The 16,847-nt window shown below is 45.2% G+C and overlaps 1 protein-coding gene and 1 long non-coding RNA gene across 7 annotated transcripts in view; one reads left to right on the forward strand and one right to left on the reverse strand.

Annotated features, from left to right (window-relative positions):
- ATP2B4 (ATPase plasma membrane Ca2+ transporting 4) overlaps positions 1 to 13,877 on the reverse strand; it is a 324,819-nt gene extending 310,942 nt beyond the window's left edge. For 2 of the 6 annotated variants that reach the window (XM_063955273.1, XM_063955272.1), the window contains exon 1: positions 13,707 to 13,876. The gene's annotated coding sequence lies outside the window, so the exon portion shown is untranslated. Of the gene's footprint in view, positions 1 to 13,706 lie in introns of all 6 variants that reach the window. The other 4 variants (XM_063955268.1, XM_063955269.1, XM_063955270.1 and 1 more) reach the window with 3 other exon arrangements.
- Positions 13,878 to 13,907: 30 nt separating this feature from the next.
- The window catches only part of LOC135045208 (uncharacterized), a 47,485-nt gene continuing 44,545 nt past the window's right edge, over positions 13,908 to 16,847 (forward strand). The window contains exon 1 of the long non-coding RNA XR_010237741.1: positions 13,908 to 13,989. This is a non-coding gene — a long non-coding RNA (uncharacterized LOC135045208). The remainder of the gene's footprint in view (positions 13,990 to 16,847) is intronic.

The following is a 16,847-nucleotide window of genomic DNA, read 5'->3' on the forward strand; positions in this document are numbered from 1 at the left end:
TCTAACAATAGTACCTGAATGAGTGTAAATGTGCTTCATGGTAATTTCCTGCCTGCGATCAGCAGGATCCTTGAGGGAAGCCGTATCCTGAGAAGGCAGTGCCACCTTTTTGGACAAGTGTGTCAGCGCCTTGTCTACTTTAGGCGAAAATTCTCATCGTATCCTATCCCGTTTGTGGTAAAGGATACGCCATAAGAATCCTTTTGGGAACTTGTGGTCTCCTATCCAGAGATTCCCAAGCCTTTTCGCACAATTCACTCAGTTCAAATGAGGACGGAAAGGTGACTTCAGGCTTTTTCCCTTTATACATGTGTACCCTCGTGTCAGGGACAGGGGGTTCCTCAGTAATATGCAAAATCTCTTTAATGGCAATAACCATGTACCGAATACCTTTTGCCACCCTCGGCTGTAATTTTGCATCTTCATAGTCGACACTAGTCAGTATGCGTGTCGGTATCGGTGTCATCGATCTGGGATATGGTGTGCTTCTGAGACCCCGAAGGGCCTGGCGCCACAGGGACAGGCATGGACTGGCTACCTGACTGATCCCTAGCTTCAGCTTTGTCTAACCTTTTATGCAATAGATTGACATTTGCATTCAAGACATTCAGCATATCCACCCATTCCGGTGTCAGCGTTGCCGACGGCGACATGACATTCAAGCACTCCCTCTCCACATTAAGCGAGCCTTCCTCGTCAAACATGTCGACACACGCGTACCGACACACTTCACACACACAGGGAACCTCTTTTCTGAAGACAGTATCCCCTTCAAGGCCCTTTGGAGAGACAGAGAGAGAGTATGCCAGCACACACCCCAGCGCAATGACCCTGGAGACCAACACAAAATGTTTTTCCCCCAGCCGCGCTGTATAATATGTTATCCGCCAATTATGTGCCCCCCCCCCCCTCTCTTTTAAACACCCCTTCACCGTGTGTAAGCAGGGGAGAGTCCGGGGAGCTTCCTCTCAGTGGTGCTGTGGAGAGAAAATGGCGCTGGTGAGTGCTGAGGGAGAAGCCCCGCCCCCTCGGCGGCGGGCTTCTGTCCCGCTCAAACTTACTAAAATATGGCAGGGGCTCTTTTATATACATGTACAGTGCCCACCTGTACATGTATATTGTCTTGTGCCATAATAGAGGTGTTATATTGCTGCCCAGGGCGCGCCCCCCCCCCCCTGCGCCCTTACAGTGACCGGAGTATGTGAGGTGTATGGGAGCAATGACGCACAGCTGCAGTGCTGTGCGTTACCTCAGTGAAGCTGAAGGCTTCTGCCGCCTGACGTCTTCTGACTTCGGTTCTTCTGGCTCTGTGAGGAGAACGGCGGCGCGGCTCTGGGGGTGGAAGCTCAGTAAGAACCTGTGTTCACCCCCTCTGGAGCTAATGGTGTCCAGTAGCCGAGGAAGCAGAGCCTATCTTAGACAAGAAGGTCTGCCCCTCTCTCCTCAGTCCCTCGATGCAGGGAGCCTGTTGCCACCAGTGCTCCCTGTAAAAAAGTAGAAAAAAATCCAAACAAAAATGCTTCTAGGCAGAGAACTCAGGAGAGCTCTCTGCAGTGCACCCATCCTGCTCAGGGCACAGTATAAAACTGAGGTCTGGAGGAGGGACATAGAGGGAGGAGCCAGTGCACACCCAGAGTCCAAAGCTTTCTTAAAGTGCCCTATCTCCTGCGGAGCCCGTCTATTCCCCATGGTCCTTACGGAGTACCAGCATCCTCAAGGACGTTAGAGAAATAAAAGTAAATCAATAGCAAATGACTCTGTTGAGGGTCAATCACGTTCCCGAGCTACTAATATAGTAGCAGAGAGATATAAAATTATGGGGCAGATGTATTAACCTGGAGAAGGCATAAGGAACTGATAAACCAGTGATAAGTGCAAGGTGATAAATGCACCAGCCAATCAGCTCCAATATGCAAATACCAGTTAGGAGCTGACTGGCTGGTTCGTTATCACCTTGCACTTATCACTGGTTTATCACTTCCTTATGCCGTCGCCAGGTTAATACATCTGCCCCAATGTTCCTTATTCATCATGTACAAAGAATGTAGACTACACCAGGAGGATGGTTTGGTAGTGTCTGCTCTGTCTTGCTATAACATAGCTCTTATCGGACAGAGGGTTATTCAGAGTTGTTAGCAAACCAAAAAAGGTTAGCAATTGGGCAAAACCATGTTGCACTGCAGGTGAGCAGATATAACATGTGCAGAGAGATTCAGATTTGGGTGGGTTATATTGTTTTTGTGCATGGTAAATACTGGCTGCTTTATTTCTACACTGCAATTTAGATTTCAGTTTGAACCCACCCCACCCAAATCTAAAATCTCTCCCATCTGCCCCACCTACAGTTCAACATGGTTTTGCCCAATTGCTAACTTTTTTGGTTTGCTAACAACGCTAAATAACCCCCAGAAGCCTTCTCATGGGCAGGGTGCACTAATACAATATAAAACAATTTCATGAAAAAAAAAAAAAAAAATCTATTATGCAAGTGATTGTTTATTTTTAATAACTGCTTTTACACAGGCACAGATGTTGTACAAAATAACTATGTTTTGTGCTAGAGATTGACAGAACATACAACTTTTATTTTTGTAATTAATCCTTAAAAATGCTAATTCGGCAGAATTTTTTTTTTCACGCAACCACTTGCTCTGTGCGTACAGATGGCTTCATGGCAGCCAATATATTCGAAACCTAACTCAAAAGATTAAATCTATTTCTATTTTGTTTTTAATAAAACACAATCATTGAAGTAAAATCGAGAAATATATATTTGGTCTCCATATGGTACACTAAGCTTCAAAATTGTTCTACTGATCTGGACTTTTCACATGAAATTGTAATGAGCATGTAAACGGTTAGCTGTTGAAGCTATCAACAGATGTTAACTATTAACATACATAAGGCCGATATCCTATTAGGGGTGATGAGTTACCACGCGGTAATAACAGGCTTTTTACCCCGATAACGTCATCAGGCTATCCTATTACAGTCAATTTTACCGTGCAGTAACTCACCCGTTATTGGCCGATAACACATGGGATCCGTGATAACATTGCAGACCCATGGGTCCGATAATGGGTCTCTGGGGGCTGGTTATTTCGGATTCTGCTTTGCGTGCCTCACAGAATCCCCAGTATGGCTTATGGGGCTAACAGGATAGCCCTGCCGGAATCCTTTCGATGCGGTTACTCACCGCAGCCAACAGGATATCAGCCATAGGCTCTAAAACAAAATAAATACATCAGGCCTCCACCCCTCTTGTTAATTTTCTAAACCATAGGTTTACTAACAAAGCTGGTTTGGAGGGAGTTTGATTTTAAGAGCAACATGAAGTTACAGATGTACAGTATAGTGGGAAAGAGTACCATGTATGGTACCTTACCTCTTTGGGCAATGTTAATTAATTATCATTATTATCCTTTATATATGCCACAAGGGATGTGCAGTGTCCAATTACAAAGTACATAAACAAATAAGCAAAACAAGAAAAAATGACTAAAGGGGGGCACTCACGGAGCGATATTCTAAGCAATCTGACTAGATTGCTTAGAATATCATCATGATCGCTCTGTGTGTAGCCCCTTCAGCGATAGCGATGCGCGGCCCCGCACATCGCTATCGCTGCTGCTAGATTGGCCTGCATGCAGTGTAGCGGGTCGCCAATGTAGCGGGTCGCTAACTTCACCCGCTGGGTGAAACGAGCGCCCCCCCCTCCCCCCGTCTCCCCCCGCACGCTCAGCACAGATCGCGCTGTGCTGAGCGGCAGGAGAGATGTGTGCTGAGCGGTTCGCTCAGCACACATCTCTCCTGCATCGGCCCGTGGGTGCTGGGCTTTACAGTTCAAGACACTATTGGACAAGTACAGGGTATATAAACATAGCTGAATCAGCAGATGACACTGAAATAAGTATCAGGTCGGCAGAAAAACGAGGGGTTTAGTGCCATCGAAGGGAGTATGGAACAGAAGATAGTTTAAGTAACAGGAGGAGAAGCACATGAGGGAAGAGGGCCCTGCTCGTAAGAGCTTACATTCTAAAGCGGAGGGGCAGTCAGACAGGGGTGACACATATGGGGTAGACAGTGAGCGTGGAACAGAGGGTTAGGATGACATTTGGCTGGGTTTGTTAAAGAAGTGTGTCTTGAGAGCCCGTTTGAAGTTTTGCAGAGATGTGGAGAATTATAGAATTCCAGAGAAAGGGAGCAGCACATGCAAAATCTTGGAGGTAAGAAGTGGGAGGAGGTAATCAGTAATTGCAGCGTACATTAGCAGAGCGAAGAGGACAGGCGGGAGTGTAAAGGGAGATAAGGTCAGAGGTTCTTGTTAATATCTGGTCACAAATCATAATTTCATGTAGTAGCTACAGTATGTGAATGGACCCAGAGAGAAATATAGGAGGACGGGCAGCAGATTTCTTACAACAAAAAAAAACCACAACTTTCTTTTGAACCTAACAACAAATATGAAGAATCCAACTCTACTGAGGTAATCAGGAAGATGGATGCCAAACATCATGTTGTGATTTGGTGGGGAACACTCACACCAAACAGGGTTAATATATTGAGCATGTCTACAATTGCATTACAACTGACAATGTATTGTATTGAAATTGTAAAGGCTCTCAAACATCTGGTATGCAGGTATCACCAACAGCATGAGCCAAGAATGACACAATCAAAGAACAAATAAACAAAGAACTCAACAATATGTAAACAGCAGTCCCCCTGCTAAAATAAATAAATAAAAAACAGAACAGTGGAGGCATATAGACCTTGCACACAAAAGAAAAACATGCCTAAAATATACATGTACACAATATAAAGCACAGAATATTAAGAGACTGATTCTTCGCAGTACTGATATAGAAGGCAGTGACTAAATAACAGCACAAAGCTAAATAATGTTAAAATCTTATACCAGACATATCATTTTAGAAGGTAACTTAATCAATGTCTTACAGTCTACGCTACTTTGGTTGGCCTGCTTTTGTAGAGACTGGGAATGTGAAAAGCAGAGCAGGTGAGGCACATCTGTCATAAACAGGTGACACCAGCTATCCAACCGTGACCTCAAGGGCAACAGAAGAACATTGAAATGAGAGGGACAAGAATTATGACTAAGAAAGGGGGGACAACAGAAGTCGGACTTATGAGGGAGCATATCTGGAAAGGAGACACAGAGATACACCATTCAAAACGCACTTACAACGTTAGGGAAAATTACATAGCACAGGCTTTTTCATTTCACACACATAGGGGTATATGCAATTCCGGGCGAATTGCGGCAGTTTTTCGCCCGTTTTTAAATTCGACACAATTCGACCGTCGAATTCCGGCAGGTGGGTGCCGGAATTCGACATATTCAATAAAAAACGAATTCGACAGTCCCGCTGTCGAAAAACGGCCGATTTGACGGATTTTGATTAGATTTTTTTTAAAAACGGTAAAAAACCCGAAAAAAACTTGCGTGGGGTCCCCCTCCTAAGAATAACCAGCCTCGGGCTCTTTGAGCCGGTCCTGGTTGCCAAAATACGGGGGGGGGGAATGACAGGGGATCCCCCGTATTTTAACAACCAGCACCGGGCTCTGCACCTGGTCCAAAAAATACAGGGGACAAAAAGAGTAGGGGTCCCCCGTATTTTTTGTACCAGCACCGGGCTCCACTAGCTGGACAGATAATGCCACAGCCGGGGGTCACTTTTATACAGCGCCCTGCGGCCGTGGCATTAAATACCCAACTAGTCACCCCTGGCCGGGGTACCCTGGAGGAGTGGGGACCCCTTCAATCAAGGGGTCTTCCTCCCCAGCCACCCAAGGGCCAGGGGTGAAGCCCGAGGCTGTCCCCCCCATCCATGAACTGCGGATGGGGGGCTGATAGCCATGTGTAAAAATGAAAGAATATTGTTTTTTGCAGAAGAACTACAAGTCCCAGCAAGCCTCCACCGCAAGCCGGTACTTGGAGAACCACAAGTACCAGCATGCAGGGGTAAACGGGCCCGCTGGTACCTGTAGTTCTACTGCAAAAAAAATACCCAAATAAAAACAGGACACAGACACCGTGAAAGTATAACTATTACATACATGCCGACACACATACTTACCTATGTTGACACGCCGACTCTGGCCACGTCTCCAATGTCGACGTCCGGGGTACCTGAAAATAAAATTATACTCACCTGATCCAGTGTCCGGTTCTTTTATTGTAATCCACGTACTTGGCAAAACAAAAAAACGCATTTACCCGAACCAGACGGACTGAAAGGGGTCCCATGTTTACATATGGGACCCCTTTCCCCGAATGCAGAGACCCCCCGTGACTCCAGTCACAGAAGGTCCCTTCAGCCAATCAGGAAGCGCCACTTCGTGGCACTCTCCTGATTGGCTTTGCGCGTCTGAGCTGGCAGACAGCGCATCGCACAGCTCCCTCCATTAGTTTCAATGGTGGGAACTTTGCGGTCAGCGGTGGGGTTACCCGCAGAGCCCGGTGCTGGTTGTTAAAATACGGGGGATCTCCTGTCATTTTTTTCCCGTATTTTGGCAAGTAGGACCGGCTCAAAGAGCCCGAGGCTGGTTATGCTTAGGAGGGGGGACCCCACGCATTTTTTTTCTTATTTTTACCCCATTCCATTTAATATATATATATATATATATATATATATATATATATATATATATATATATATATATTCTTTTTTTTTTAAATATATAAATAATACTTGTGCCTCCTAAATAGACAAACCAAGTACCTAATCCCTTCTAATATAAATAGATATGCTATTACCAATAAACAAAACACAAAAAAAAACATGTTTTTTAAAAAATTTTATTAGATTCCGCCAGCAAAGTGTGGCGGATTGAAAATGACGAATTTACTGTCTAAAAGCACTGTTGTCAAATTTACAATCTTCAATTGAATATACTTTTGTCGAAATGCCGCATTTGTACCATTGCAGAAATGTCGAATTTGACAATTGTCGAATTTCAAAAAGTCGAATTTGGAATGGCCGTTTTTTTGACGAAAAGTACTGAATTGCATTGTCGATTTTTTTTTTTTTGGGGCGAAAATGTCCCATTTTTCGACATTTTCGGGAATTCGACCGCAATTGCATATACCCCATAATCTCTATACTCAACTTGCTACATAAAAATCACCTAAGGCATATTGGGAAAGGTTTACAGGTGCCTGGATTCCACACTCTAGACCGCATTTATTTAATAAAACCTGTAAATAAACTATTACACTGTGATTTCTAGCACTGCACTACTACTAATAATGACTCCTTTCAGAATAGTGATAGCAGTTGGCTTTAAAAGAAAAATAGTATAAGGTACTAAGGGCCTAATTCAGACCTGGTCGCACGCAGACTGTTTTTTGCACTGCTGCAACCAGGTAATCTCAGCCTACAGGGGGAGGGGGCTATCGCTGTGCAGGGGTGCGAATGGCTGTGCAGAGAAACTGCACAAACAAAAGTTTGTGCAGTTTCTGCACAGCCCAGAACTTACTCAGCCGCTGCGACGATCCGGGATGTTGCTAACGTCAGGAACCCTCCCTGGAAACGGCCGGGCATGCCTGCATTTCTGGACACTCCCAGAAAACGTTGAGTTGCCGCCCACGAATGCCTTCTGCCTGTCAATCTTCTTGCGATCGCCGGTGAAATTTCTTTCTTCGTAAGATGCGTCGCCAGCGGCCGACGCGCCTGCGCATTGCGGGTCGCATGCATGCGCAGTTCAGACCCGATCGCGTGGCTGCGAAAAAATGCAGCGTGCGATCAGGTCTGAATGATTCCCTATGTCATGAGCAAAACATTTTTCTAATAGTTTTGCTCAACATCATAAGAGATACATTCAAAATAAAATGGTAACATTTGCAGTCGTGCATCATTAATAAGTCAAATATTGTCACAATAAGTAAACAGTCATGAAGGCATTAATAAACTTCAGCATTCATATATTATCTATAATATATTCCAGCTGATTGTGTGTCTAGCGTAGGGGTGGATAATCAGCGGACATTCAGCTGCTGATGAACTACACATTCTGGCATCTTATTGCCCAACCCTGGTCTAGCGCAAGCACAGTGAAAGCTAGAGGGAGGTCCCCGCCATTTCACAGTTATCACTAATTGCCCGCAGGGTCACCAAGAGGTGAGGGGATACGAATTGCCCAAGGATGTTGGAGGGGCTGAGGGGGACAAATATTCCACTTTGCAGAAATGCAATTAGTATTTTTTACGGGTCTTTGGGTGGAAGGGGGCGTGGCTACACCTCCCAGATTTGGCCCCCCACAGGACCAGAGCCACATTGATCTCATAATGGCCCTGGTGAATTGGGTGCACCCACCTCTCCGCCAGAGGAGATGGTCCCAGATAATGAGCAAATAATGGGAGGAGGGAAAGACTGATGGCAAGAAGAGGAAGAGAGCTTGAAGGAACAGAGGGACTGAGAGAGGTGGATGGAAACAAAAAAAAAAAAAAAACAAAAAAAAAAGAGAGAGAGGGGTGGGAGGAGAAGAGAGTCAACGAGATCACAGGAAGAGGGAGAGAGATGAAGGGAAGGGTAGGAAAGAGAGGTGAAGGGAAGATGGGGTAGAGAGAGGGTAAAGAGGGAAACAAGAAAGGTGGTGGGGGGGTAGAGATTATTATCATCATCATCATCCTTTATTTATATGGCACCACAAGGGTCCCGCAGCACCCAATTACAGAGTACATATGCACATAATCAAAACAGGAAAACAGTGACTTACAGTTATAGACAATATAAGACAAGTACAGGATAACTAAGCATAACTACATCAGTTTGACAACGCTGAGTTAAGTATCATGGTGGCCGAAAACTGCAGGATTTGGGCAGTTCAAGATTATTAAAAATAAGAGAAGGATATGCACCCTATTCGTGGGAGCTTACATTCTAAAGGGGAGGGGCAGACAGACAGGGGTGACACAGATGGCGTAGACCGAGCGTGGGACAGAGGGTTAGGATGAGATTTTGCTGGGTTTGGTAAAGAAGTGGGTCCTAAGAGCCCATTTGAAGTTCTGTAGAGAGGTGGAGAGTCTGAGGGGGGAAAGGTAGAGAATTCCAGAGTAAGGGAGCAGCACGTGAAAAATCTTGGAGATAGGAGTGGGAGCAAGTAATCAGAAATGTAAGTGGGAGAGGAGTGGGTGAGTACTTTGTAAGTGAGTGAGAGAAGTCTGAATAGGATTCTGAAAGGGTAGTCAGTGAAGGGCTTGAAGGAAAAGGGAGGTGGATGTAGAGAGTTAGGGGAGGAAGATGAGCCAGGCTGCAGCATTGAGGATAGATTGGAGTGGAGAGAGGTAATTGTCAGGAAGGCCAGTTAGGAGGAGATTACAGTAATCCAGTCTGGAAATAATTAGTGAGTGGATAATGATCTTGGTGGCATCCTGGGTGAGAAAGGGTCTGATCCTGGAAATGTTTCTGAGATGAAAATGACGGGTTTGTGAAAGGTGCTGAATGTGTGGTTTCAAGGAGAGGGAGGATTCAAGGATTACGCCAAGACAGCGTACTTGGGGGCTAGAGGAGATAGTCATGCCATCAATGGATAATGAGATAGTGGGAGGTGAGGTTGTGTGGGAGGGTGGGAAGATAATCAACTCAGTCTTGGACATGTTGAGTTTAGGAAGCACTGGGACATCCAGGAAGAGAAATAGCAGAGAGACAGTTGGAGGTACAAGTAAGAAGAGTCGGGGAGAGATCAGGGGAGGAAAGGTAGATTTGAGTGTCATCAGCATAGAGGTGATATTGGAAGCTAAGAGAACTTATGAGTTCACCTAAAGAGGCCGTATAGAGAGAAAAGGAGAGGACCAAGAACAAAACCTTGGGGGACACCAACAGTTACTGGAAGTGGGGGGGAAGTAGCGTCATGAGAGGAGACAGAGAAAGAACGATCAGAGAGGTAGGAAGACAGCCTGGAGAGGGCAGTATCACGAAGACCAAGAGAGTGAAGGATTTGCAGAAGGAGAAGGTGGTCCACAGTTTCAAAAGCAGCAGAGAGGTCAAGAAGAATAAGAAGAGAGTAGTGGCCCTTAGATTTGGCTGCATGGAGGTCATTGCAGACTTTTGTGAGGGCAGTTTCAGTGAAGTGGAGAGAGTGGAAACCAGACTGGAATGGGTCAAACGTTGAATGGGAGGAAAGAAAGGCAGTGAGGTGGTTATAGACAATACGCTCAAGGAGTTTGGAGGCAAAAGAGAGGAGAGAGATGGGTCGATAGTTGGAGAGGGTGTTTGGATCAAGGGTAGGTTTTCTTAAGAATAGGGGAGACAAGAGCATGCTTGAAGGCAGAGGGGACAGTGCCTGATGAGAGGGAGAGACTGAGAAGGTGGGCAAGATAGGAACAGGCAGAAGGAGAGAGGTAGCGGAGGAGGTGGTAGAGGATAGGGTCAAGTGGGGAGGTGGTGGGAAATGTGAAGAATACAAGGAAACACGGAGGGGGGGGGGGGGGTGGGAGGAGAAGGGGCAAATATGAAAACACCAGGAACAATAGCTAGTGGCACAGAGAAAAACGTTATCCGGTCTCTATGTCGACCACACTTATGTCAACAGTCATTAGGTCGCCATGCATTAGGTCGACAGGGTTTCTAGGTCAACATGGTTACCAGGTCAACATGACAATAGGACGACATGAGTTTTTCACAATTTTTTTCATTTTTTTTACTTTTTCATACTTTACGATCCACATGGACTACAATTGGGAACAGTAACCTGTGCCGAGCGCAGAGGTAGCGGAGTGAGGCACCTTGCCCGAAGAATGGCGGATGAAGCGAGGGGACACTGTGCACTAATTGGGGTTCCCGGTCACTTTATAAAGAGAACGACACTACATTTAAAAAAAAAAAACCTTATGGTCGACCTTTTGTCATGTCAACCTTGCTCATGGCGACCTATTTCGGGTGTCAACTTCGTTACTGTGAACCACTAGTGGTCGACCCTATGAACCACACCCGAGAAAAACAGTTCTAAAATACTAGTATATTACAATGTCCACTATATAAAATTCATGAGTGCAGACTACATAATTAACAAAGTTCCTCATTTTTTTCTGTGTTGCAGACTCAAATCTTAGGCTACCTATGAAACACAAAATGAATAGAGAAATATATTGTGCTCTATTTAATATCAAAACCAATATTATTGTTAAAGACCTACAAGTCTTTAACATAATTTTAAACAAGCACCATTGTGAGGATGTCAGCACTTAAAATATATGGTATTTAAAAAAACAAAAAAAAACAAAAAAAACTGTACTTGTTATTAAATATACAGTGTACAGGTATATGGTGCACCATAAGGACTGAAATGTAGATTAAGGAGATCCGCTAAACGTATCTGGGACTTGACTGGCTTGCCTCCAAACTGCATGTTAAATGCTGTATTTATTATTACTAGCCAAGTGGCTTAATGGCAGCAGGGCACGCCTGGTTGAAAAGTGTGTCCAAAGATTGGATGTGAGTCAATCATGTGACGATAACGCCCAATCCTGGGATACTCTCTTCAGTCACTGTAAAGCTGTTCTTTTAAGAACAGAATATTCAGCTAAGGGTACCCATCTCCTTTACGAACAGAAGGAGAAAAGACGAAAAGGCAGGCGTATCATGGCTTTACAATATTATGTTTCAGAAAGAAAATCTTTTTATACACGACTTAAAATTTGAATTCCCCTTGCCCTGCATAAATAAACTCAGCTCTTTCCCCTGCAAACATCAGTAGGATCACTGGTCTTATATCACCTACCAATACAAATATAATTAGGATCACCAGTATTAGCCTAGCTCTGGATGAACCAATTTATCCGATCAGCAGAACGGCTCAGTGAGATACATCTGCTTATACATACACACATGGATTTCAAGGGGATCAAAATACAGACAGCACACTCAAAAGGATTTAGAGCTAACAATATTAATTATAGCCTACCGCACTCCAAAATATGACATCCTTGTTAGACAGACATGGGGGATCCCCGCAAAATGCTTTATCCAAACCGTACCTTTTGCACTACTGCTTTTGTCTGATGTAGACCAATTCTCGTTGGAAACAACTCATCTTGGACCAAGAATATTATGTTTCTCTCCTTGTTTAAGGAAGCATTCCTCAAAAAAACTGAACTACAGTATGTATAAAGCTATATTGGCTGTTTATACTAGGTACAGGCTACATGTGCTGTATTTTGAGATAAATGTAAGTCCAAGTAGTATGTAAAAATTAGTCATGTGAGCGTGCGCACCTGTGGTATGGAATTTGGATTGTAAACTCACCGAGACAAGAATGGTTGTGAATTAGAAAAGAAAAAGAAAAAAAAGAAAAAAAGAAAAAAATCTCTTGTTTTATGGTCTATTATGGTCATTCCATTATTATGAATCCAACATTAAGGTAGCATACAGGTAATGCTTAATATATAATTAAACAATATACTATTTAGGCAGACCGCCACAATCAATAATCCAAACATATTTCATAAAGAAATGCACAAAAAGACTTAATACAACAATTTTATATAATTATCTTTCCGGCGGTACTTTAATACAAAAGGCAACAGATTCCAGAACAGACGCAGCTACTGTACTTGGAAAGTCTGAACAACTTTTCCCACTGGGAACAAGATCTTGTGACAGGGAAACCCCAAGCCTTCTGGAGGCAGACACAAAAACAAAAAAGAAGAGGTCAATGTACAGTATACTGTAGCACATAATTACTTGGGACTAAAACTCAGCTCAATCCTCAAAAGACAAACTAGGGCCCTGATACTGCAGTTATGTTACAACCAGGCACTTAATACAATACTCAAACCATGGCAACACTCACAAATACCTACATATAGTGTTGCATGTGAAGTACATCAGTACAAATAACTAAATATAACATAATGAATACAATTTGCTCATAATACTACACTAGCATAAAAGGTGAACACATGTTGCTCTAGGGTCCAGTGAATCTGGGCAAGCTTCTCTGAATCACCTGCATAATTATGGCAATGCTACAATTCATAATTCAATTTGGTGAAGATAATAGCAGTTATTACATGTGTGGGCTATACTGTAAGCACCTATCAACCAGAACACTTATTCTTTTCAGATCTAATCAGTGAATTAAATATCAAGAAAGAAAAAAAAAAAAAAAAAGTCCATGCAATCTATGATATGTAACTGCATGATTACAAAATTATAAATGGAGTATATACTGTATAAACAATTACACAGCATTGTAATAGATTCTTCTCACATTGCTGCCTTGTATGATATACAGAACACACACACAACTGCATCATGCTGTATTATTTATTTTTGCTACATACACACACTTTAGCAAATACTTGGTAAACATATACATAGCACATCCAAGGAGCACGCCCATACTTGTACACGTTAACCAATGCAGTACAGCTACACTGGGTGGTGGTTGGAATGTAAGTTCTTCAGGACAGGGGCACCACAAATACTGCTGGTCCTGCCTGCGCCGCAATGAGCAGCAGCCACTGCAATATGTGCAGCGCATAACAGGCAGCAGGGTGAAGGCACGCGCACATCTCGGACACCGCACACATGCCGTCTGACATGAGGCACCACAGTACCTGTGGCATGGTATAGTTTATCCGCAGGTTTTACAGAAAACACGACCCAATAAGAGACGCGGTCGGAGACATGACAGGGCGGGCACAGGCACATATGCCGCACACCCTGTGTGGCACTTACCGTGACTGCCCCGGGAGCGGGGTGGGGGCACTCCGGGCTGCTGAGCTCTGCGGCTGTACGGTGTCTGTATACCGCGGCGATGACGTATATGGGGCTGCTGGGAAGGATGATAGGGGAATAGGTGTCAGCTCCTCACCCACCGGTAGCAGCAGCGCTCGTGTCGGTATCAAATCAGTCTCAGGCAGACACAGCCCCGCCCGGGGGCGGCTCCCGATACGGGGAATGGGCTGAACGCTGCGTCGAACAGGCCGTCTCTCCTCGGTGATTTAAGGTCGCTCTGCTGGTAAGTGGCCTCCTCGGTGTGGATTTAAGGTAGAGCTGTAGAAGGCAGCAGTCGAGCTCTGGCTGCAAGCAGCATTACTCCGTGTCATCTGCAGTGCCAGAGGTGGCTCTCCAGCTACTGTGGAACTACAAGGCCCAGCATGTGTAGCCAGCTAGTGAATGTCAGGGCACTTCCACAGCATGTGGAGAGACCTACAGTTATCCTTCTACTTTTACCACCAATCGCAAAGCCAGGTGTTGGCACTGGTTCTGCAGAACACAGTCCTCATCATGGTCTATGCCAGGGTATTTTTATTTCCATTTAGGTGCAGTTTCAGATATGATAATACGGTATATTATACCCAATGTCATATAAGTAGAGTGCCTTATACAGGCAGGGGCGGATTGGGAACAAAAAGCGGCCCTGGAAAAATTTGTACTAGTGGCCCCACATGGGCAGCATCAGAGGTGTAAGGTCTAGCCATGGCAGCAGCACCCTCCCCCCAAGACTTTCCACATAGTGGGCATGTCTAGCATCAAGGGGGAAGTTAAAAAGAAATAAAATTAAATATTATGAGCACATTATATGATACACCTTCAGAATTTAGGAAACTATATCATTCTTTAGAAATATATATTTCTCTAACGTCCTAAGTGGATGCTGGGGACTCCGTCAGGACCATGGGGAATAGCGGCTCCGCAGGAGACAGGGCACAAAAAGTAAGCTTTTAGGATCACATGGTGTGTACTGGCTCCTCCCCCTATGACCCTCCTCCAAGCCTCAGTTAGGTTTTTGTGCCCGTCCGAGCAGGGTGCAATCTAGGTGTCTCTCATAAAGAGCTGCTTAGAAAAAGTTTTTTAGGTTTTTTATTTTCAGTGAGTCCTGCTGGCAACAGGCTCACTGCATCGAGGGACTTAGGGGAGAGAATTTCAACTCACCTGCGTGCAGGATGGATTGGATTCTTAGGCTACTGGACACCATTAGCTCCAGAGGGAGTCGGAACACAGGTCTCACCCTGGGGTTCGTCCCGGAGCCGCGCCGCCGACCCCCCTTACAGATGCTGAAGATTGAAGGTCCGGAAACAGGCGGCAGAAGGCTCTTCAGTCTTCATGAAGGTAGCGCACAGCACTGCAGCTGTGCGCCATTGTTGTCACACACTTCACACCAGACGGTCACGGAGGGTGCAGGGCGCTGCTGGGGGCGCCCTGGGCAGCAATATATAATACCTTTAATGGCAAAAGAATACATCACATATAGCCATTAAGGCTATATGTATGTATTTAACCCATGCCAAATGTCTAAAACTCCGGGAGAAAAGCCCGCCGGAATAGGGGGCGGGGCTTATTTTCCTCAGCACACAGCGCCATTTTCCTGCTCAGCTCCGCTGTGAGGAAGGCTCCCAGGACTCTCCCCTGCACTGCACTACAGAAACAGGGTAAAACAGAGAGGGGGGGGCATATTTTGGCGATATTTTTATATATTTAAGCGGCTATAAGGAACAACACTTATATAGGGTTGTTCCCATATATATTATAGCGCTTGGGTGTGTGCTGGCAAACTCTCCCTCTGTCTCCCCAAAGGGCTAGTGGGGTCCTGTCTTCGATAAGAGCATTCCCTGTGTGTCTGCTGTGTGTCGGTACGTGTGTGTCGACATGTATGAGGACGATGTTGGCGTGGAGGCGGAGCAATTGCCGATAATGGTGATGTCACCCCCCAGGGAGTCGACACCGGAATGGATGGCTTTGTTTATGGAATTACGTGATAATGTCAGCACATTACAAAAATCAGTTGACGACATGAGACGGCCGGCAAACCAGTTAGTACCTGCCCAGGCGTCTCAGACACCGTCAGGGGCTGTAAAGCGCCCTTTACCTCAGTCGGTCGACACAGACCCAGACACAGACACTGAATCTAGTGTCGACGGTGATGAAACAAACGTATTTTCAAGTAGGGCCACACGTTATATGATCACGGCAATGAAGGAGGCTTTGCATATCTCTGATACTACAAGTACCACAAAAAGGGGTATTATGTGGGGGGTGAAAAAACTACCTGTAGTTTTTCCTGAATCAGAGGAATTAAATGATGTATGTGATGAAGCGTGGGTTAACCCAGATAGAAAAATGCTAATTTCAAAAAAGTTATTAGCATTATACCCTTTCCCGCCAGAGGTTAGGGCGCGCTGGGAAACACCCCCTAGGGTGGATAAGGCGCTCACACGCTTATCGAAACAAGTGGCGTTACCGTCTCCTGATACGGCCGCCCTCAAGGATCCAGCTGATAGGAGGCTGGAAACTACCCTGAAAAGTATATACACTCATACTGGTGTTATACTGCGACCAGCCATCGCCTCAGCCTGGATGTGCAGTGCTGGGGTCGTCTGGTTGGATTCCCTGACTGAAAATATTGATACCCTGGATAGGGACAGTATTTTATTGACTATAGAGCAATTAAAGGATGCTTTCCTTTATATGCGAGATGCGCAGAGAGATATTTGCACTCTGGCATCGAGAGTAAATGCGATGTCCATATCTGCCAGAAGGAGTTTATGGACGCGACAGTGGTCAGGTGATGCGGATTCCAAACGACATATGGAAGTATTGCCGTATAAAGGGGAGGAATTATTTGGCGTCGGTCTATCGGATCTGGTGGCTACGGCAACTGCCGGAAAATCCACTTTTTTACCTCAGACCCCCTCCCAACAGAAAAAGACATCGTCTTTACAGCCGCAGTCCTTTCGTTCCTATAAAAACAAGCGGACAAAAGGACAGTCATATCTGCCTCGGGGCAGAGGAAGGGGTAAGAGAGGGCAGCAAGCAGCCCCTGCCCAGGAACAGAAGGCCTCCCAGGGTTCTGCAAAGCCCTCAGCATGACGCTGG

This window comes from Pseudophryne corroboree, chromosome 2 (assembly GCF_028390025.1).
Source record: "Pseudophryne corroboree isolate aPseCor3 chromosome 2, aPseCor3.hap2, whole genome shotgun sequence".
NCBI lineage: Eukaryota > Metazoa > Chordata > Amphibia > Anura > Myobatrachidae > Pseudophryne > Pseudophryne corroboree.